Genomic DNA, 8,365 nt, shown 5'->3' on the forward strand with positions numbered 1-8,365 from the left:
CATTTATTGTGTAGGATGAAGACAATCTCTACAACTATATCAGTATAACTGACACAGAAAGACTCTCCTCAGGTGTTAAACTGCCCTGAGGAATCAATGCTACTATTCCAGTATCTTGCCACAGTTTCTGTCTTAAAACAGGTTCTATGTATTTCTCATCCTTCCTCCCAAACGTACACCTTTGGGCAGCCCAATCCTAACCTGTGGTGGAACAGGCAGGCTGACTGGTCTCCAGCAGAGGTGAGGAGGAGGTTGTCCTGCAACTCAGAGTAAGGGGTTATTTATCCCCTTACTCTTTGTCATGGGCCAGTCACCCCATGGGGCTTCTCGGGTTTATGCCAGCGAAATTGCTGAAGCTGACATAAATCTGAGTGGCCCGTGTAAGGTTGACCAGACCAGGGATGGTGGTTAGGGTTCGACCTAAGGTGTCCATTCTGATTCCACCCCCTTCACAGGCCCAGTCCACCCTCCTGTCACCCTCTCCAATCCCCTGAACTAGCCTGCCTCATCTGATGCTAACTTACCAGACCAAGACCTGGATATTTATTTATTTATACAGGTATTTATATTCCACCTTTCTTTGGTCATCAAATTTCTCCTCAGACTTTAATCCAAGGCGGTTTACATAGGCAGGCTGTTCTAAACCCCCTTAGGGATTTTTACAATTGAATTGTTCTAGTCTTTCATAGAACTCCTTGTTCCAGCTGGATTCCTTCCCAGTCTGGCCTCTCTCTGGTCCTTCGCCTCCCACGCTGCACTTGACGGCAACTGCTCTCTGCCACCGAGGGTCAGCTCATCAGTATATCAGCGTGTCATCAGTTCTCGGGTACTTCCGGTTGTTTCGAACTGGCAGCCTCAGATCTTCAGGCATACAAGGTGGCAGCTCTACCAACTGAGCCAGATCTCCTGCCACAGGGCAGGTGCTGTGCACCCTTGTGCTGGCCTGGCCTCCTCCAGAGTAGTTGCGAACGTGCTTTACGGCACATTCATGACACTCCTGGGCCAGTGCAAGGGACTTGTGCCATCTGAAGACAAAGTAAGGATTGCACACTCAGGGAATGGATTCCTAAATAGTTTGAAGTGCCTTTTTCTTTCCTCAAAATCATACTAAAGGTGAGCATCTTGGTTTAAAGAGAAATATTTATGGTGACTGAAGAAGCCATTCTGGCAAGCAATAATTCATCTTCCACCAAGTTCCCCTGTTAGTCACATGGATCCAGACTGACTAAATTTTTTTTCTTTTTGTTAATCTGGGATGTACCTGACAATGCAATCCAAAGTTCCACTGACGCAGCCAGGCTGCATGTCCTGTGCTGTATCCAGCACGGGTTAGGAAGAGGCTGGAGGTCTATCCAGGGTAAGGGAATATTTTTCCCCTTACATCCGGTAAAGTCTCAGCCTGCCCTATGGAGCTCTTTGGAGCTGTGCCAGCTACTTAGTTGGCACAAATTCAAGAAGCCCAGTGTAATGCTGCAAAGCCCGGAAGAGAGGATATAATATGGCAAAGGAAGGTACTGCTGTTTCCACCCCTTCCTGGGCATGTCCCACCCCTGTTCCATCCTCTCCCACCCAAAAATGCTCCCTCCCAGGAATGCCATCTCCCTCCCTCCACCCCTGCACTAGTTGGCATGAAGCTCATCTCTAATGGTGTACCAAAAGCCTGGTTGTAGAGTTGGTGGGCACATGCAAGCTGTATTGCCAACACCGCTTATTTTTGGGCCAGTGTGAAGCGCTTTCTGGCTCTTTTGCACAACTAGAGGTGGCATGGAAACCACTTGTGCTGGCACTAGTGTACTATAGGATTGTGCTCTTAGTTTTCATAATGTTTGGATGGCATAGGACTACCTCTGTATCTTAATCCTTTGACTAAAACTTTGTTAAAACACAGTGTTGGAAGGGTTAAAGTGTACATCTAGTATACCCAGTGGCATTGCTAGGGGGGTGCAGTCCACACCGCGTGATGCACTGGGGGGGTGACTCCACTACTAGCCAAAATTGTGAAATATTGGTATTTTTGAATAATACCATCATGTTATGGAGCATTTGACATGGAAGTTAAAGCAGAATGCAATGAAACAGACTGTGTTGAAATACCTGTATTCTATTAAAAGTTATGGACAAATAACCCGAAAAGGAAAACAAAACTGACTTATGTAACAAAAAGTGGATTTTCTTAACTCAAATCTGTCCAATAAAACTGATTATTCTGAGAGTGAACGAGGTGCTATGACACAGCAGGTATACATCAGTTATCATGGTATACATCAGCTCTCATTTCCTTGTATCAGAGCTAATGCAGTCCTAGAACTCTTATTCAGCTGTGTGAGTGCCATCAAGCTGGCCACTGGTTTTTTGTTGGTTACCGATTTGTTGGGTGACCTGTACTGTTATACATTGTTGTTGTTGGCAACCTTCAGTCTCGAAAGACTATGGTATCGCGCTCTGAAAGGCGGTTCTGGAACAGCGTCTAGTGTGGCTGAAAAGGCCAATTCGGGAGTGAAGGCCAATTCGGGAGGCCAATGTAGTGTTATACATTAATATAAATAAATAAAGTTAATGGGCATTACACCAACTCTAGTGACGCTACTGCATTTAGGCTGTGTGTATGATATTGTAATATATGTTTTATGGTCTGGCATGGGAGGAGGTCTATCATGGGGGTGACACAATGAGCTCTTGCACCGGGTAACACAAAACCTAGTGATGCCTCTGAATCTACCTCCAAGAAAGATTAAGGCTCCGTAGTATTCCTCTGATAAGCAAAGGGCATGATACAGCCCCCTCTTACAAGCAGGAGAGAGTTCTCTCTGGGTGCTGTGGGCATGGTATAGTTACATGCTCGTAATTATCAGTTAAGAAAGGCCAATATGTATATCCTGTGGTCCTCCACAGAGCTGAGCATGGAACTTCCTTGCACTCAGTGCAAAATCCAACTGTGCGCTGAGTCTTTTGGGGACCTGCTTCAGTATGCACAGCTGTGTGCCAGGAGAGGATGGAGAACGCCATTTTGTTTCAGCTGGACTCCAGCCATCTTGGTATAACGCAGAAACTCTTTCATGTCCCCTCAGTGTAATGTAGGATGTTATGTCCTTGATTATGAAAATTATTCAGAACTCTAAAGACCTCCTTGCATTTGGAAGGCTGCTGCATAGATGGTGCTTCTTAATCTCAGTTTGAGATAAACATTTCTGCATTGCCATGTACCTGGCCGGCTTGTCCTTTTAAATACGCAAAACCTTGATCCATATTCAGGACAGGGTCTTTTTTTTCTTCTCCTTCTTTCCTTGAGCTTTCTTGCTGTGATGAAAGAGTCATCTCATCCTGTATTAATTTTGCCTGGTATCTTGAACATTATTATATGATTACTTTTGGAGGCAGCCTGCCAGTGCATTTCTGAGAATTTCTCTTATCTAAAGTAATAATATTTTTTTAAAAAATTTTCTCTGTCCTTTTTAAAAAAATAAAAATAGAACTTTTAGAGGTTGGAGCTCTGAATGGAGCACATTCAGAAGATGTGGCATTCCATGTTCCTGTTTCCCCAGCCCTTCAGTGCTTCCTATATTTCAATATGTCAGCACAGCCCTGTGCATGTATGCTGGAACGTAAGTCACACATGTCCAACAAGGCTTAGAGCACAATCCTAAAGTTGAGATAGGTAGCACAGGGGTCCTGTGTCAACTCCTGAGCATTGCAGACATGCTGTAAAGGATATTTGTGGTGACTCGGGAGCAGTCTGCACCAGTACGAGGATGTGCGCCAGTCTGCTCCCTGCACCGGCCTGACAGGATAGGTTTGCATTAGCCCAGGCAGGCCAGTGCAAGTGGTGAGAGAGGGTGGTGGGAGGGCATAACGGAGGAAGGGAGGAGCATTTTTGAGCAGGGGGAGGGTGGTCCGGGACGCCTACCAGGCCCAGGAGATGGGTGGGACAGGCAGCATATCATAATCCCTGTCCCTGGCCCAAGCAGCCTTACACAGGCTGCTTGCATTTGTGCCAGCGAGTTCTCTGGTACAGATCCAAGTAGTCCCATAGGGGTGGCTAGGCTTGAAACAGTGTAAGGGGGAAAATATCCCCTTACCTCGAGTTGCCCTTTAGCCACTTCCTAACCTGTACTGGATACCGCTCAGGTTAGGATTGGGCTGCCCGTCTCAGTGACAGAATCATTGCATTCTGGGACAACTGTGTCCCAGTCAATATAAATACTGTATATATTTCAGTTTTTCCCCAAATGTCTGTGTTTCCTGGAAAAAAAAAAGTGAAAAATCTGTTTTCTTCCAAGGCATCAAAATCTCCAGGTATATTTTATTTCTACCATCTGAGGGGCCACCTGTCTGGGCCATTTCTTCAGCTCTGAGTAGCAGTGGCAATGGTAGTACTCAGTGTGCCTCTGGTAGTATGCATGGCGCACCTGGTGCCATCACTGATGGAAGGCCTTGGGGATTCCTAGGTTAAAAAATGAAGGTTCTACCAGACTGATCTCTGCCCACGCCTGCTCTATCATTTGAACAGCTATGGCTCCTCATTCCTATTCTGATATCATCTCCATGGAGGAAAAAGAATCACAAACAGTTGTGTGAAATGGACTAACGTTGCTTTGCGGTGAATATGGAGAAGCTGGTGTGTGGTTTCTGTGCCTGGAAAATCATAGGATTTGGTATTTGCACTGAGCAACTCAAGGGTAGCAACACGGAGGTCAATGGCTATCCACAGTTCACTGTTTTGTAACTTAGACTAAATGCTGGTATCAGGATAACGGAAAGTAGCTATTAGAGAAACAGACTCTAATTGAGAAAGTAGTAATTAATTTACATGCGCATGATCAAACTGTAATTAAGCTGATAGTACTTGTTTCGATACAAGAATGGACTGGTTAACATGCTGTTTCCGTGCCAGTGGAATGGAGGTCATGACTCACAATTAAACAATGGTAATTCTATAGTGACCGCATTGGACCAGAACTAGCAAGGGTTGAGCAAGGTGTGAAGATTGTTTTTTATAATATTTTCTTATATTAATTTTTTTAAAAATGAGGCAACAACATCAGTGAGATTGGGAACCATCCCTTGTGGTCTGCTCAGGTCAAACCCCTGTCAAGTGGAGAGTGACTCACTGTGCAGGAGAGCCAGGATGGTGTAGTGTTCTGGTGTTGGACTCGGACCTGGAAGATCCAGTTCAAATCCACACTCAGATGTGAAGTTTCCTGGGTGACCTTGGGCCAGTCACTATCTCTCAGGCTCACCTACCTCACAAGGTTGTTGTGAGGGCAAAAGGAGGGGAGGAACTATGTAAGCCACCCGGAGCTTCTTGGAGGAAGGACAGAATAAAAATGTGAAAAATACATAAATAAGTATGTGAAAGATAACACTGACATTTTTAAGCTGTTGGACCTTGTGCCACACATGCAAATAATTCTTCTTTCCTCTGTGCGATAATGTCTCACATATTTTGGTTTCAAAAACTGTGATATGATGTGGAAAAGGAAAGCCAACATTACACACCTTTTTAATGGGAAATAGTGATTCTCACTAAAGATACTGAGCTGAATTCATTAGTCATGACTAAGGCTGTGTACTCTCATATCTGGGAGTAAGTCTCATTGAATTCAATGAGACTTCTGCGTAAACATACATAGGATTGCACTATAGGTGCTATAAAAATTAACGGGACCTAAATTAGTCATGATTAGCTTCTGGTGTTGATTTCAGTGGTGCTTAGTCACATAAGAACATAAGAACAGCCCCCTCTGGATCAGGCCATAGGCCCATCTAGTCCAGCTTCCTGTATCTCAAAGCGGCCCACCAAATGCCCCAGGGATTACACATCATGGCTTGTAACCCGTAATGGATTTTTCCTCCAGAAACTTGTCCAATCCCCTTTTAAAGGCATCGAGGCCAGAAGCCATCATCACATTCTGTGGCAAGGAGTTTCACATCTAACTATCTTTGAATACAACCCAATGAGCTTAATTCTGCAACGAGTCATACGCATCCACTATAATGGTGGTGATAATTAGGGGAAAGTTGTACACAGACCAAGGATGGCCCGTTTCTTGTACAGCACATAAATGGAGGCCCACTGAAATGGATTAGAATGACTGCAACTAAAGTTATTTGTATATTTTGTTTACACATAATTTCATTTTCATAATGTTTTAAGTCAAGTGGTTCCCAAACTGCTACGGAGGGATTGGGAACCACTTACGTCTTTGTGGGGAGGGGCGATGGCAACAATGTGAAACCCAGAATCGTGCCATGGCCAGGAACAGAAGGGAAGGTAACTTACTTACAGCCAGCGCAGGCCTCCAGGGACTCCAGCCTCCATAGGGCTGCCAAAGCCTCTGACAAACCAAGAATAGTGATTGAAAACCACTTCCAGTTTCACAATCGAAAACCAGGAATGGTTTCCAATTGCTATTTTTAGTTGGTCAGGGGCTTGAAGAGACCTGTGGGGCTACATACACCCTACATACACCAGGAGGCAGGTGATGGCTGTTGGTAAGTAAAACAACTCCTTCTGTTCCTGGCTGTGGCATGATCCTGGAGATCATGTTACTACCATCCCTTAGGGTCCAGGGTCAAGTGCTTCTCTGACTGGTGGATCACGACCCACCAGTTTGGGAACTGCTGTTTTATGTATATGTTGGAAGCAAAGTTAAATGACTGATGGACATGGTGCCTTTTTAAAAAAAAAATTGTTCTAATTTCCAGTTGGAAATTGTTAAATGGTAATCCTTTGGAGATTGCTTTGTAGATAAACATTGATGGATCATCATCTTAATTTCCTCAATAAGCTGGTGTGTTAAGAATGCTACTTCTGAAATTTATGTACAGGCAAAGAGAGCGGTCTGTTCAGGGAGTCTGTTCTTTCCACTGGGGAAAGCATGACAAATTCCCTCCATTTCCACAGTGAAATAAATGCTTGTCAGTTTCAGAAAACAATTATTTGCCTTTGGGGAAGCATAACAAATGCCCCTTTCATGATAGCGAGAGAGACAGAGATGCCGTGATAACTGCTAATCTCAAAAATGCAAATCATGACATGAGCACTGAAATAGCTTCACTGCAAATCACATTGATGAGGGCCAGGTTGGAGTGGTTTACAACTGGTAGTAAAAGAGACAGTGCCAAGAAGATGGCAGACACCGTGACCACAGCATAACCATCTGTCAGTGCGGTAGAATGGGAAGTCCAGTTTTGGTCCCAGTGCTTAATTTCAGGAAGAAGAGATGCCCAGCGTCAAGTCAGTCTGGAAGCAGGCTCTGGAAGTTCTTCCCCCAAGCCTGTGGCTGCTCAGTGATGAGAGAAATACACCCTGCACTTACTCAGGGGGTCTACAAACTATTTTTATGAGTAGAGGTGGGAGAAAATGGTTTTATTTTTTCACAGATTTTGGTTTTTTCCAAAGTTAGAAGTGCAGAAAGCAGTGCTATGTGATTTTATTCAAAATTTACATTGTAATTTTAACAAGTATACTTGGTTGATGTTATAGGTCACTGGTTCCCAACCTGTGGTCCGGGGACCACAGGTGGTCCGTGAAACTCTGAGAAGTGGTCCGCAAGGTCTCAGGAAAAAGAATCACCTTTGCTTGCATGGTAAGACACTGGAAGTGATTGATCTCCCATGGACCACTAAAGAGGGCAGAGAATAGACTGCCCACAGCCACAACCATTGAAGTATCAGCTGTGGCTACGGACAGGCCATTCTCCATCCTCTCTGATAGTCCATGGGGGAGTAATTGGGAGATGGACCACCAGAGAGAGCAGAGACCAGACTTTCCACAACCGCAAGTGGTCCATGACTATTCCAGTTTTTGCCTCAGTGGTCCATGGGCTTCTAAAGGTTGGGAACCACCGATACAGGTGTTATAGTGTCAGCAGATGTAGCCAGAGTCATTACCCATGCACTCCCCCAAATAAATAAAACTAAATAAAACCATTCATTTGTTCACAGACTTTGGTTTTTTTAAAAAAACAAAAATGAGATGTGCAGAAAGCAGTATTATGTGTTTTTGTTTCATTATCACCATTTTCTCCCACATGAGATTTAGCCCTGGCATTGAAAATGGATGCTGTAAGTGAGCTCTAGCCAGTCCTCTCACAAATTAAACCTTGTTTCATGAACGCAGTAGAACTTACTGCTGAGTAAATATGCATAAGATTATGCTGTGAATGTAGGTGGCTTGGTGACACTGGAGATGATACACCAAATGAAGCAAACTACAAAGTGCAGGGGTGTCAAACAAGGTCCACGGGCCAGATATAGCTCCTGGAAGCTCTTTATTCAGCCCTTGGGCTCTCCCAGCACCACCATTCAGCTGCCCTAAGCTGTTGAGCTGTGCTGAGGTTCCACAGCTATAAGGGCTGCCTGT

The sequence above is a fragment of the Tiliqua scincoides genome, chromosome 7 (genome assembly GCF_035046505.1).
Source record: "Tiliqua scincoides isolate rTilSci1 chromosome 7, rTilSci1.hap2, whole genome shotgun sequence".
Classification (NCBI taxonomy): Eukaryota; Metazoa; Chordata; class Lepidosauria; order Squamata; family Scincidae; genus Tiliqua; species Tiliqua scincoides.